Source organism: Festucalex cinctus, chromosome 4 (genome assembly GCF_051991245.1).
Source record: "Festucalex cinctus isolate MCC-2025b chromosome 4, RoL_Fcin_1.0, whole genome shotgun sequence".
In the NCBI taxonomy this organism is placed as follows: Eukaryota; Metazoa; Chordata; class Actinopteri; order Syngnathiformes; family Syngnathidae; genus Festucalex; species Festucalex cinctus.
Genome location: NC_135414.1, coordinates 24,595,222 through 24,611,509, shown reverse-complemented (window position 1 = coordinate 24,611,509; position 16,288 = coordinate 24,595,222). Strand labels below are relative to the sequence as shown.

General features: G+C 38.0%; 1 long non-coding RNA gene across 2 annotated transcripts in view; it reads right to left on the bottom strand.

Annotated features, from left to right (window-relative positions):
* LOC144017876 (uncharacterized) overlaps window positions 1-16,288 on the bottom strand; it is a 99,658-nt gene that overhangs the window by 49,142 nt on the left and 34,228 nt on the right. For both annotated transcript variants that reach the window (XR_013283282.1, XR_013283283.1), the window contains exons 3-4: window positions 7,960-8,055; window positions 7,751-7,861 (exon numbers count right to left, since the gene is read on the bottom strand). This is a non-coding gene — a long non-coding RNA (uncharacterized LOC144017876). The remainder of the gene's footprint in view (window positions 1-7,750; window positions 7,862-7,959; window positions 8,056-16,288) is intronic.

Below are 16,288 nucleotides of genomic sequence, written 5' to 3'. Positions count from 1 at the left end.
TTTGACCCCGAAATTGTTTCACATTTCTATTTCCATTATTTCAAGTGTGTCCAAATTCAAACAAACTGGAAACGTATTAGCATCTTGGATGTATTCAGCTTCTATTTCATTTTGTCATTAAGATGTATTTACTAACAAATAAAGGACAATATCACAAATTACTTTTGGCCTTAAACATTATTACTAACAAAAATCTGGCGCATGCAGTCGGTGAAGGTTTACAACTGCTATAGAATGAGTGACGGTTGTGCCTTGAAGGAGGTCTGGCACTACTACTGACTGCCATTCTAGTTTTATACCTCGACTAAATAGGAAGACAATAAACCCGCAACATAGACATGTTTTGTCAACAGCGTGTGAAACTTTTCAAAGTCACCTCGAGAAGGAGAGGTGACACGTGTTTCATCAGATCTAGTTTCTTTTATTGCATGTACATACTGTATGAAGCAGCATGCCCGCTGTGTGCTGTATAACAAGACTAATCAAATCAGCAGGACTCCTTCACTGAGTGCTGATCACACCCAACAGTCGGCCAAATCCCAAGTTCAGGTTTTTGGAACTGACTGTTTACTTTGGAGCCCTTTCCAGCATGAGGGAAAAAAAACAAATCTATTTTGTGCAATTCTGCAAAACATCCAACTTGTCTCTGGTTACTTTTCATGCATTTTCTATCATATGGCTTGAATTACAGGATTTGAAACATAACGCAGAGGTTTTTACAATCCTCCTTTTTTTTTGTGAACTTGCGATCAAATTTGCAGATACAAATTCCCCAGCGCTGTAATATAATTTGCCCCCTTATGAAGGTGAATATTACACTATTCCCCCACGACAGCTTTACAATCTTCAAGGTTAAATGAGGACCAATTGCTAAGCAATATATTACCTCGAGACCGTTCCCAGTTAAATGGGCTGATGGTTATAAATATTAGTAATCATTCGGGGGAAAACACAAGGCTTCTGAGCTGAACTAATGATCAATGAATCAAAAGTGTCCCTACGTTCACCCCTGTGCGGGATTCGACGCACACAAGGCTTGTCATAAAACGAGATCACTGAGGAATTTGCTATTTATTGCTGCTTACCAAGCACTGACAGTGGACATCTGTTTAAAATGCGCGGCGAGGGCGTACGTTGTGTGGAAAGCATTCCTCGCGATGTTGGGTGACCCCGGCCGGCGCGCGACCAGGAACGTTTGAAATGTTGCCACTGAAATGAACGGGCGCGGCAGTTTGAATGAGCCTCCATGAAGAATAGCAGTCAGCCATAACGGAGATGACAGGTAACACAAAAAGACCCTTACTACCAAAAAAATGCAAATAGAAAGGCAAAAAAAATAAATAATCTACAGTTTCTAACAGTTTGATACTGTATTTAGAGATTTAAGACATGTCTGTTTGACTTACAATCCGTCCCTGTTTCTCCCATGTACCATATTTTACTAGCCGCTTGGCTACAGTACAGTATGTCCAGCAAGATAAAGTGTTTTTGCCAAGGCCTGAAAACAAAAAAAGCCTCAAAACGCCCATAGATCACAAAACCATGACATCAGGCAGGCATGAAAAAGAGCTTTCATTCTGTAACATTATGCAGTATCCGTGGTAGCTGCTTCTAAGAATCTACACATTTACGCATATTTGAATATTATTTATTTATCACTGTACCATGTATCACATTCTAGAGTAGTATTTCATCAAAACATTCCTCTTTTTTTCAAAGCATGAGAGCCCACCTTTTCACTCATCACTGTATACCGTGTGTGGTTTTAGCATGCGCAAGCCGATTTGGAGGCCTAATTTGAAAGCATCAAATATTATAATTTATATTTTATAAGTCTTTCTAGTAACATTATTTTTTTTAACTTTGCACTAGTGAGACTTGGCCCAGTGAAAATACAGTAGCTCAATACGGAAATGGAAATCGGTTCGACTCTACTTCAATACCAATTGAATGGGGCAGTTGTGCTGTGAGTGAAGTTCATTCAGCATGCATGCGACAACAACCCTCTGTTCTGCCATTTATGAACTATAGTGATACACTCACACATGCCCGCGTCTTCTATTCTCCAAAAAATTAATCTTTTCATGATAGTTTGAAACATGAATTTAGATTGCTCTTTTTTCTTGTATTAATGAGAATAAATGACATAATTGTTATCATATTGTGATTTTAAAAAATGTGTTGAATAGTTGTTTACATGCAGTAAAAATTCTACATCTCGCGGTTGGGCACGTATAGAATTTCATATTAGCGGATTTAAAAAAATGTCTTCAACATATCAACTTTTTTTTTCATACAAATATGTTGAATTTTAATCAGTTTTCCATTTTTATCAGTGTCGGTCCCTATTCGCAGGGCAAGTTAGATTAATGAAAAGAATCTTCAGTAAGCTACAGGAATGCAAATGACAACTTAAATAGGGTACCTACTACTATTACATTAATAATTTGTGATGTTACTGTTTACATTTTTATTGTGGGGAAATTCAGTCAAAGAAAAGGCTAATATTTGCTCCAGACAGTAGCCTGCATTTTTCTGTATCTAATTTCACACACTCCACTTGAGTCCAATAAAAGTATGATCATTTACAGAGCCCACCGGATGCACACGCACGCAACAAAAAACAATAACGCGCACTGAAATGTCCGCTGTGACCAGCCTCAGTCTCCTCTTGCAGCACTCATTCATAGCCTCTAAAAGCCTCTTCCATTTAACAGCGGGCCCCAGGCTGTGAGTGACAGCCAACAGAATGGACCGTATGTTGTCACGTTCTCAGCCTGGAGGGAGGCCTGGCACAGCACTCAGGAAAGAGGGAGGCGGTCTGGGCATGTGCCACAGACCAGCAAACTGGAGCAGAGTTTCAAATGTCCATGGAGAGAGTTGTTGTTGCCTGCAGGCAGAGTGGCACAGGCGGCTGCCCTTTTGTGTTCAACGTGAATGAAGATTTGATGAGATTTGATCACCATTTGACCAAAGAGCATCTCCGCCTTGTGAGAACATTGTCCAGATGTTGTTTGATCCGCTCTTGTGTTTCCAGTCAAGAGAAACATGCAGTACCAGTATGACAACTACTTGACCTCCTATTGGACTAGCTGGCGAGGGCAGAAGTGACTGTTCCAGTTTACACAATGTAATGAATGACAGCATGGAGCAAAATATATGTTAGGGCAGGTTTCTGTTGTGGAGCTTGTTCCATTGGAAATGAATGTAGATTGATTTTATTATGGACACTCGCACAAACTAGTGAGCGCCCAAACAAGAGATGTATCACAATAGTTTGCCTCTGAAATTAGCAAATGTATAAATCAGGTTGATAGTGAAGAAGATCATACAACAAAACACAAAAAAAATAAACAGTGCAATTTCAAAAAGTATGTAATATTAAAGGAAAGTAAATAATATGAAGTTGGTTGAAGAACAAAAAGTTTAAGTTGTCTTTAGGCTTGGACTCGGACCGAAAATCGCATTCGCTATTTGTTTACTTTTTAAAACAGTGTGTCCCAAATAAACTCAAATGGGTTACTACCGGACCGGTAATTGTAATTTTGCTCAAAACCATGTCCAAAAACATGAAAAATCCCATTTTGTCTAAATGTAAAATAGAGCCCTATTATACACGCAATGTTGTCCAAAGCAGTTTATCAAGCCTCATATTCACTTTTTAAAAAATATCAGAATGTACACTGATGTGCTAGCGCAGCTGCGCCAACCTAAGGAAAAGTTTTCCTTTTTAGTTAAAATAACTTACTTTAACTGTCAGGATCCTTCCCTGTACACTGGCCAACAGCAAAACTCTGGGTGTTTTTAACTTCATGTAAAGTTTTAAATCCATCAAACATTCTGTAGAAGCAGCTAGCTAGCGCAAAGCTAACCAGGGAGGCTTCCCAGCGTTCAAGTTTGCAAACTTCCTTCGCTCTACGGTGGCGTCAGAGGCCAGCAGTGAAGTCACGACATAGGCGTTGATAATCTGCCTAGATAAGTTTATAGACCCTGTGACGTCACTTTTACGTGTGCCCCTTGCGGTGGAGGGCAGGGCGTCAATGCGAGTGAATTAGAAAACAATGAGTGTGATATAAAAAATATAAAATAGGTCAAACAGTTGATAAATCAGCCATCAAAACTATGGTGAACTTGTGCGCGGCTTACGGATGCTCTAAAGTCTCAAAGAGAGATGAGATTGTGGTTCTAAACCAGGCGGAAGACAGTGAGGTGAGTGAAATACGAGCACGGGGGCTAGCGTGAATCTACGACGCAACTGCTTTGCACCCACAAAAAGTACAAGGATATGCTCAGATCATTTTATATCAGGTAGTTTTTCTCTTTTTCATACACAGTGGGTTATAACATTATGACCCACATAATGTGCCATATTATCTTTAGTGAAACTATCAATCATACTTTTTTGCAAAGTATTAAAGTAATTTGGAACAAAAAGTTAACAATTTAACACGTTTATCACAATTAACATTTTAACTCAGGCTTGATCTCTGCTGAGAAATGTGTTGTAAACGTGCAATCTGTTTGTTAGCAGCTAGCAAGCTAAGATAGCTTGAAGACTTCGATATACAGCAAGACGAGTATATCAGGACACAAACGATTTCATGAATGACAATTTACACCATGAACGTAGTGATCGACGGACTGTTTCAAGCAAAAACAACAAACATTAAGCTTCCGCTTCCACTTCGCCTTCCAACAAACTCAATTTTTTTGTAGCTAGCGGCTCCAAACGTCTGGTTTCAATGATTCGCAGTAATGTAGTGTCCTACTCGGGACGTTTTTTGTGACACTTGACATATTTCCCACCTTTTGACGAAAAGGTTCACCGAAAATCAAGCAGTGACGTCAGCTGGAAGGGTCTATTGTCTAATTAACAGTTTAGATTAATGCTCTGGCTAAACATTAATTAAACTGGAACATGTAGTAGTTAACCACAGACTATTAAATAACAATGAACTTGAACTTACCAATGACCTTTATTTGTTGTTCAACTGTGAAAGTTAAGTGACAGTAACGAAGTATTATTCTTAAAATAGATACTGAGCTCTAAAAGGTTTTTTTTTCCATAGAGGTTGGGAGGGGGTGGGTTAAGAAGAATCAAAGAACAAAGAAAAATGTGAAGTTGATACCTCGCCCATTGTCTGGCCCCCATGTGCGGCTACCTTCACCTATCCCCCCCCAAAAAAGAAGAAAAAAAACCCTCTTCAATCAGGGTCTTTGAAAGGGTCTTTAGATTCAGCAAACCAGGGGCGGGTTGGGGGGTTCAAAGCTGGCCTATCCCGTTCAGGTATGCAAGCGAGAAAGGCGACGTAAAGCGATGGCGAGGTGTTGACAGTGAGTGGCAGGTGGAGCGACTGTTTCACAGTTCACTTGGAGATTCATCAAGCATTTTGGACGGCCTCCTTTCGCAACGGCGTCGGCAGCGCCGTAACGTGATACCCGGCCCGAGGGATACTGTAATGTTCTTACATGAATCGCCCTGAACCAAACCAGAGCCTCCTGGTGACAAATGATGCGTGCTTCCACTGTCTTTCTGCTTTCCATTCCGAACAGCTTTTCAACTTTGTTTTGCATGCTCGTGTTGTGACAAGACCTCGAAATTGATTAAGCCGTGCCCCAGGATCTGACACGACAGCGTGTTGCCTTCTATTTGTTGATTACTATTGATTTTCTTTGATACTTCATTTAGAAATCAATGGCAGGAGCGCAAGAAAAATAGGCGCCGTTTACACGTACTTGAACATACTATTGTGCGACGGAGAAGGCCGCGTTTTTGGCAGTCGCCGTGATGGAGGCGGCCAATTAGGTGGAAAGCTCTTAACAGGTGAAAGAGAGGCCTGGCTCGGATCGATGGCGCGCTTTCTTCTCCAATCACAGAAAGTGGCCATAAATTACGGCGCATCTGTTTGGTTTCCACGAAGCATGGAAGCAACTTTTTTTTATTTGTTATTTCTTGGGATCCCTCACTCTGTCCAGGAGACCCCACTTGTGAGCCATCTTCCATCATTACATGACATACGGAGAGGACAAGTGTCACATAACAGTGCGTGATATATGTCAGGGAAATTTGACCTGTCTCACTAAATGTAAATTTACAACGGAGGTGTTTGTCTATTTGCTCTAAGCTATGCTCGGCCACTCTAACTGTATTAGGGCCATATGCACATAAACACATTTTATATGTGTTTTGACCTTTTGTCAACACGCTAATTGCTTGCCCGGGGAAACTCATGCCACGGTGAAGATGTAGGCGGGAAATTTCCCTTGTATGACGTGACATTCATTGTTGTCCACGTAATAGCAAATGTTTTCAAAATTCTTATTTTAATTATTGTTGAGGCTGAATTCAGAGGTTCTGGACAATTTCAAGATAAATAATAGCTCTAAATGATTACTTGAGTATTAAAATAATGTTGAGTAATTAGATCATTGATTAGTCGTCAAGCAATTGCAACACGTCTACTTCTTCGGATAGCTCATTTTACTTTGTGTTTTGTTTTTCTCATATATGTGCGAATGCTGGAAACGGATTGCAGTTCTTTTTATTCATTTATCATTCCACTACAATTAATACTTTGTAATTTTCACATAATTTACCTTTCAATTTACTTCATAAGTATTCAGCTTAGCATTCAGCTTTCAGCATTCCCACGCAATTTCTCCATAAATCACACTTGCTATCGTGCCTGTTGGGCTAAAAATGGTTTTATAAGTAGAGTTGACAAGATCACTTGTTGCTTTTAGCATGCGCTTGACAGACTTGTTCATGTAGAGAAACAAACACAACTGAAAGTTTTTGTTTTAATTGCCTTAAAAACGGGCAGTTTCAATGGATATTGAGATTTTAGAACTTGTTTTAGTTTTTTTAGGAACAAAGACTGGTTGAATTTCCAATCTAAAATCGGTAAAGTAACAATCAATTAAATGACATACGGCTACACTAGTTTCCCTGCATACATTGTAAATAGTAAATATCACTTCTATGCAAATTTGGGGGTGAATAAGCAGACAAATGTGGGTTTCCCACAAATTTTGATGATAGATACAAGATATCGACTTCAAGAACAATCGACTTTTGTGTCAAAATCATTCATTCAATAAATCACACAAGACAAAATTGAATTTAAGCATGCAACTGATGACAGTTGGGTCAACATACAGTGGATGTAAAAAGTTATACATCCCTATTCAAATGTCAGATTTTTGTGATAGAAAGACTTGAGGGCAAGACGTATTGCAAAACTTTTTCCACCATTAATGTGACATAACCTGCAAAGGACCTCAAATTTTGCTGAGGTTAATTGTGGAAGGCCCTTATGGATATAATATTTTTAGGTGGGAAAATGCCTCTTTTAAGTCTTTTAAGTCACCTTGAGTGTACCTCAATTGATTCTTTTTTTTTTTCATCCACACAACAAATTAGAGGTCGAGTATTGTGTACTTCTACTTCCCATTCACCCCTCTCATATAACCATCTCCATAGCAACAAGTTGGATAACCTTAACTGTTCAAAACAGACAGTTGAATTTTATTCACAACACTTTTTTTTAAATGACTATTAATCTAAGAAAGATTGATGTTCTCATGACACATTTGAATATTCTTTTAGTCTTCTCGGTGGCACTAATCTTTTCCTCTTTTATTCACACTTCCCTCTCACCACTCTCCTTTAGCCCCAAATCAAGCATGCAGAAAGGAGCAGGCAGGTCGTCTCCAGCAGACCCGAACGCTCCGTTCTCAGAGTACTCACCTTTCACCCGGCGCGAATGTGACGCGGCATCGCTCGGGCCCCTCCGGCCCCGCGGAGACCAGAACACAACACCCCCCGGCACACAAACGAGCGAGGAGATCCAGTGGGCTGCTGAAAGACGCAAGGTGGCATAAAGAAAAGCAGGCAGGCCCCCAAACGAGCCAGCGACATTGTAGAAGAGACATAGAGATGACACTGAGGTTACATACGGAGAAGTTGAGGCGCCTTCTTCTTACATAAGGAGGCAGGCGCCTTTGTGCTGCGCGGACCAGAGCTGATAGTGTGCTGCGGATCTCATCTCTCTGCTGGAACACAAGCGACATCATTTACACTTTAAAAAAAAAAAAAAAAAAAACGACACAAAATTATAAAGTGCAACTTCCACTGTTCAATTTAGAGTTTAAGCTATATTTTTGGGACCAACCAGTACAAACCAGTATGTTCAGACCCTTGTTACCATATGAGCAAAACAATTAAATTCACTCCCAGCCATTTTCACATAAGCAATCCCGTTCGCTCCCGGCTGTTTTACTGGATTTTGAGTGATATTGCAAGGCCCACAGAATATTGTGTTCAATTGCTATAAAAGCATGGAACCTACCAAAAGAAAGATTAAAGTCTCTTCTTTCATCAGGAAAAAAAAGTATGTTTCTATCTGTTTCCGTTTTGCAGCAATTAGCATTAGAAGAGAGCTAAGTTTCATCAGTTTTCACAAATCTATTTAAAATTGTAAGTAATTGAGCTTTTTTTCTAGATGGACCTGGTTGATCTCCTTTGCTCTGCTGCCACCTGCTGGCCGTTTGTGTAATAACTACCATTTCTGCAACCGTTCTTTGCAGTTGAGAGGCTGCATCAAAGCCTTCTGTATGCTCTAGCAAAAAACAAAAAAAACAAAAAAAAACACACGTATAAATACGTCTTTGGGACACTTACAACATAAAAAAACGTATTTACACGTTATTGGGAGCAAATGAGTTAAATGCCAATTACATGCACACACTAATCCAATTATGCATTCTAATATAAATCACATGAAATCAAAAGCAAAATTAAATATTTGCAAAGTTTGGCTCTCCATTATGTCTATCAGGTGTTTTCAATGTTCATAATACAGGCAGCACGTTGACTCGTGTTTAGCACATCTACCACATAAGTTCCGGTTTTGAATGTCCCGGTTCCCTGGCTCTTCACACATTCCACAGACATGTATGTTGAGTTGATTGAAGGCTCTAAATTGTCCATAAGTTCTTGTGGTTGTCATGCATGCCAGATACATCACACCAGCATCTACTGAAACTCAAAAACAATTTGATTCTCCCACTGGTCACTGAAACAGTAGATCTCACTCTGCCTCAACTTCCTTCCTTCCTTCCTTCCTTCCTTTAGTCCTTCCTCTGTTCTCTTGATGTCTCCCTCATCCTGTTGGAATTCAGATGTATCTGATGTTGGTGAATGATTCTGGATTTGTAAATCTGTGGATGGAGGGTGATTTCACTTTCCTTCATCTTCCCTTCCTTTGATCCTTCCTCAGGTCTCCTGACAACTTATTATTATTATTAATAATTTATCATGTTTATTTTACAGTTCACATTAATGTAAAAGTATTTTCTTACACTTATGAAAAACCTGACTTATTGCACTTTAAGACAAATCAGAATCGTATTAATTTATATTTACAATTATTGAATTTGAATTATGAAAATATTTTCATCTCATACTTGCTTATGTCAATGTTTATGTAACACTTAAGAGCTTATAATACAATTTACTTTCATAAATAAACTAAATAATTTAACCCGTTACTGCCTCCACATTTTTTTTTTAATTTGGAATTGAATGTTTGTGGAGTTTTTGTCATGTTTAATGTTTAAGATTATTTGATTGAATTGAAGTGAATTGAATAAAAAACAAAAAAACAAAAACAAAACTCAGAATCAAATCGAACTGAATTCATGTGAATCGAAATCGAATTGAATGAGGAAATTAGAATCGATACCCAGCCCTAATTATAATGACATCAATCTTGTTTCAAATTGATATTGGGTTCAAATGAAATGGACCTCCACCACAGCTAAACGGAATTCTCATAGATCCGCCACTATTTTGCAACTTTATAAGATTGCCGCCATTCATTTGTAAATGTCATCATGTGTGTACATGACTTCCTGCTGGCCTGCTCACAAGCAGCCAGCGGTAGCGACCTCGCCCCCGCCCTCCAGCAAAAAGTGACAGATGCTCAGTAATCTGTGTGAAAGGCGATCCGCCACTTAGTGGGATTGTTTCTGTTACACCTCCAAGAAGAGGCGATGCCCGCCGACCCCTGTAACTGCTGTCCTGGGACCTCAGGTGGACACAGCGGGCGACGGGGCACCCCGCGTGGAACGAGGAAGGGGCGAAGGAGGAGAGCGTTCACACTTCGGAGTCATAAAACTGTGGCGAGCCCCCTCCCCGTGGTGTGTATTGTCTTAAAACAGATGGCTGACATATTGACAAAGGTTGGGGAGGTGATATGGTTGCCAAGTGCTTTAAAATGGTGAAGACCCTCCAACATATGGGAGCCTGATTATCGCCGCTAATGAATAAGTCGTCAGGTGCTGTCAAACAGATGCCTCATTGGACGACATGAAATGAACGCTTGGTGGATCAATTGATTAACAGTTTTACGACTTACTTGTAACCCTAAATCAGCACATCAACACTGGACAGGTGTGGGGTTTGTTCCAATCCAATACTACTTTTCATTATTTAGCTTTGGAGGTTCAACATTGGGGGGTGCCAAGGTTGATTGAAGGCATTATAATCAATCCGTCAATTATGTTTTAAGAATTCTGTGAGTTCTGTGGAATTGGTTTATAGTTGTCAAAATTCATCATTTAAATCGACAAGCTATTGATAATCAAATTAATCAACAACTATTTTAATAATTAGGTAATCATTTGAAGCAATTTTTTTTTTAACTGGAAATTGTTGAAACAATCTGATTTCAGCATCTCAACAGTTATTAATGACTGATTTCTCTACAGTCTTTCATGGAAGAGGACTGATCATCTTCTATGTTCAAAATAAAACCGGCAACATAATTAAAGGTTCAAAAAGGTTGACGAGTACATCCCTCTTTTTTTCACTATACAAATGTGAAATATGAAATAAACAACAATCACTGGTTAATAAACAGTAATCAGGGAAAAAAATGCATTTGCACTTTAATGCAAAATTAAAATGTAGGCCCATCCGATTATTCAATTAATCGATTGAATAATCAATAGAATAATCGATTCGAAAAATAACCGATAGAGATAGCAATAAATTGGTTGTTGAATAAAGTAAAGTTTGGACTGAGCTGCACATTTTTCCTATGCTTAGACTATCTTTAAGTCACCACAATTGTGTTTACTGTTCATGAATTTTTCAAATGCTCCATATTTCAGTTTTAACTGTTAATAATGAATTAATAGGACAGACAGACAGACAGACAGACAGACAGACAGATAACCGACAACACAGCTTGCAATGTGACAGTCCCCAAGTTGAACACTTCAGAAAGTGCTGTAAACGTAAATTCTTACGTTAACTACTTTCACACATTTATAATTAGTCGTATCATTTGTAAAAACATAATAGGGTGGTAAATAAAAATTACAGGCATGCCTATTTCGGTCATATTTCAAAGAATGTCAATATTTGTAAACATTTCTTAAACACGCACATATCTGTTAAGTAGCCTACAGTTTACGATATTTTTCACATTTTCAATATTTTTTCAATATTTTGCAATACTTGACAACAACTGAGAGAGGAGCTGTTGATTGTGCATAAAGATTGTTTTCTGGTTGCGTCTTTTATGTGGCCCAGCTCAGTGAAACACAAGAAGTAGTTTCCTTCCTGCCTCCAACCAATGGCGGCAGTCAAACCATCTGTGTCATAACGCCCAAACGTGTCAAAATGATATGTCAAACCAAACCATGGCCCGCCTATTATGAAGCACAATAGCCCCCCTGGATGGGATTCCTCGCAGTGTGAAATGACAGATTCCCCCGCTTTTTTTTTTTTTTTTTTTACTGCTCCTCTTCAAACGGTTGCGACGACGTGTGTGGAAAAATCTCGAGTTTCACAGCGAGCCTCCATTCATGCTTATGACCGCTTTGTTTTCTGGACAGATTTCCATAAGGGACGGCAAGGTGGGGACCCCCCCGGCTTTAGAGATGAGCTGCTGCTTTGTCAACACAGGAGTGCGCTTATCTCAAGCAGTAGCTGAAAGATTGATGGGGTGAGATCATAATCAGGATAGTGACATATAGACACTGTACTTATGGAGGAATGTATTACGTTACAACAGGCTGTTGTATCATTGACTTATGACTAATTGTCTCATTGTTAAGCCTCCAGTGTCTCACAAAGGAACATGTTTGTGAGCATAATTAGTAGAAGACATTTTTGGAACGCAATCTGTTCCTGAAGCTGGTTGACTTCTAAGTTGTTGTAAATTAAAGTAACAAATTAATTTATAACATTAATTTATTAAGACATCATTAACAGTTATAGAAGTAAAATGAGAATTTAACTACAGTACTGAATAAAACAGTTGCATTTGGGCTCTCGGGCAACATTTTTTTCAAGATGAATTCAGATGTGGATGTATTGTTTATTTATTTATTTTTTTCCGTTCTGCTCCAATATTTCAAATTAGATATTTCTGCACATATTCAAAAGCAAATTAATAAATAAATGAATATTTTCAGGTTTCAGTGTATACCTCGGTAAGCCTTCACTAACCAAGTACCTTAACTTCCCCTCACAAGTTCAGTGGAACCTCTTAAGTCAAACACAACATGTAAATATTTTCCCGACTGAAATTAGCTTAAAGGGATACTCGACTCATTGAGCCATTTTCAGCAATAAAAAGTTAATATTTTGTCAATAATAAACGTGTTAGCTTCATTATTTTTCATGTACAATTAATACCTTTAAAAAGTAATTTTTCTACTTGCTGTCGACTGATGATGACATCACCTGTGGTGAGGAAGTAGGTAACAACCAATCACGGCTCAGTTTACTGACCAAACCCAGAAAACATGTGAGGTGATGTCATCATCAGTCGACAGCAAGTAGAAAATTTACTTTTTAAATCTATTAATTGCACAGGAAAAATAATGAAGTTGTCAAATTCATTCTTGACAAAATTCTTTTCACTGCTGAAAATTGTTCAATGAATCAAGTGTCCCTTTAAGTGTAATAATAAGTTCTACACTCTAAAAACAGTTGGGTCAAAAGTAAACCAATTATGAATGAAAAATGGACTGATCCACTTTATGGGTCAATTTGACCCAACTTTTTGGGTTGTTTGATACAAAATGACTCAATTTTTTGACCCAAATAAACCAATATTTATGAGTTGTTTTTACGCTGAAAGACCCATTTCTTGGCTCAAAAAAACTGCAGGCTCAAACTGTCAAGGCAACAGTCAGCGCTGTAAAAAGAAGTTTATCGGCGTATGTTAAAATTTAATCAGTGCCATTGACAGCTATAGATGCCAAAAATGCATTGCAACTGGAAGGGTTGGCGATGAATAAATATTAATTAAAGTCCCCTTAAAAGTTACCTTTCCAGTTTTATGGTCATTATTAAACGTTTCCTCTCATTCATTCATCAATGGCGCTGAAGATTACATCCTCAGAATGTTCTTTTTTTTTTTGACATTGCCATTTTAAAGCAGATTATGCCACATGTATTGTAGTACGGGATTACAACATCATTCAAAACGCGTGTACAGTATATGGCAAAGCCGACGTAAACTTTCCCTCGACTCCGACAGACAGTGAGACAGATGCGCCGTGTGATGAGGGAGGAGCATGGGGGCCTCAGATCACAGGGTCCCAATTCCTTCTGCAGCCTTTTCAATTAAGCCCCGGCACACTGGCAACAATTTATGAACGTGACCTTCCAACTCTCCAGCTCCTGCTCTCAGCCCTGGAAGACCTTTAACCACCTCAAAACTACATCAAACCAATCCCCCTCCCCCAACAATACCCTCACTCTGACTCTTTGACCCGCCCATCTTGACAATACAAATGGAGTTTCACGCGCATGCAAAAAGCATGTGTATTATGTATGAACTCATACAGGCGCAAACAGATGCGGGTGTTCACGTTGTGGGGTCAGTGGTTATTCTTCAGCAGAGGCTCAAAGGTGAGTAATAAAAAAATCCAATACAGTAAATGCACAGGGTCAGCAGCATATCAATATATAATACAGAAAGCGGACCAATGACACGCCATAAGCCGACGGAGAGCGATTGAATTCTCTGTTTCGCGCTATCCGCGGATGCATCAATCTGCGGCTGTTGATAATTGAATTAAGAAGGGGACGTGATTAACAAGTTCTTCAAACAAGGCGGAATTGCCTGCAATCTGATGCCCCGGGACCTTGATGGGCAAAACTATTTGTGACGTCTCCGCAGTTCAGCCGGCTGTCTTCATTTTAATTAAAAATCTTTCACGGCTGCAAGAGTTATGGAAGGCGCCGCTCGGGCCTCTGGCAGCCTGCGAGTGGAATCGCACGTAACAAATGATGTGTAAGCAACTGCGACAGCCATCGGGTGTGACAAAGGATGCGATTTGCCCAAAAGGGGGCCGTCCAAGGTAGCCACTGTGCAGTTAATGCCGGCAACTTTATTAAAACTATGAAACTTGATATGGAGTTATGGGGCATGCTGTCATTAACCAGAGCTCATTGCATTACCAGCAGCTTTAATGCTGAGCTGCTTGACTTTGGCAAGCTTGACTTTGATGTCACCTGAAAAATGTCAAATGGACCTTCCACTCAAGTTTGACTGTAGATGGTCGTGAAGCCATTAACTATGGAGGACCAAAACTGCCAAAATTAATTAAAAATAAATAAATGACTAAATAAATAAATACATGATTGAATAAAAGTGAAAAACAAAAAATATAATAAAAAAAATTCAATACAAAGAATAAATATAAATGGAAATTCAAACAAATGTTTGTATGTATGTGTGTGTGTATATATATATATATATATATATATATATATATATATATATATATATATATATATATATATATTCTATATATTTATTTATTTATATATAGTATACATACATTTACATACATACATATACATACATACATACATACATACATACATAGTATACATACATTTACATATAGTATACATACATCCATAAATAAATAAATAAAAGTAAAAATAAGTACAAAAAAATAGATTTGAATATTAAAAATAAATGTAAAATAAAAAATTTTAATCTCGTTTTTCTTTTTCTTTTTTTTACTTTTCTTTGTCTATATATTTTTGTTGTTTTTATTTCCATTTATATTTATTTTTGCATTAAACTTTTGAATTATATTTTTACATCAGTTTTTATTTTCACTTTTATTATTTATTTGTTTATTTATTTATGTGTGTATTTATTTATTTTAGCAGTTTTGGTCCTCCATAATTAACTCACCAAACGTGGCCGATTTATTTTTATTTTAATCACATATAAATACTGCTCCTTTTCTTCTTAAATTTTGTGTGTCTAAGGGCACTTTGAACATGTTTAAATTTATTGTAAAATTTACATCATACTTTTATGATCACACGCAGTACCACAGTGCAGGCATAATGGCCATCAAACACATTATTAATCTCCAAATTAATTAAGAACTGATCTCATGTGTTATTATGTCATGTCTGTGGTTGCTATTGTTGGAAAAAAAAAAAAAATCTGTATAGACAATAAATGGCTGTAATCCAACATCATCATGTCTATTTATCGGGATGGGGGGGGGGGGGGGGGGGGTATATTTGCAAATCATTTGAAGATTTTGAGACGCAACAGGCTGACCTGGCTGTAAGTCTGCGAACAATTACACCTTATCTCCTCACAGATGACATCACAGAGCACAACCAAGAGATTTAACATCTACGCATACGTTACACATGGGCATAAAATGAAAACGGAATGTCACTTTTTTATAGTAGCTTTTAACTATGCAAAACATATGTTCCGGTCTCAAGCAAACAGTTGCACTTTGTCATCTTTATTCAAGTTCACTCCACTCGGACCTCCACACTCTTTGCTTCTTAATAGAACAGAGTCCGTCTATGACATCATAACCCACACATATCTTGAGCACAGCTATTGTTATCTTCACTTTTATCACTATACCATTGGCACGACTTTTCATCTTCCAAACTGATGAGTTAATATTGATTTGTTATGTTCTAAATGTTGTTTTTATAGTTGCGTGTTACTGTAGGGCTCCAACTGGTTTTTACGTACTTAGCCAATAAAGATGATTCTGATTCCATCAGACATTTGTAGAGCTGAACCGAAAAAGAATACAATATAAGCATTACAATGAAATAAAAATATTCATTGTAAACATTAAATAAATTAGCAAGCAGATGCTACTTTAAATAAACACCATGCTAATTAATTCAACCAGTACCTAGAAAAAGTCACTTGGTAAAAAAAAAAAAAAACAGACAATGTCTCATAAAATATTTGAT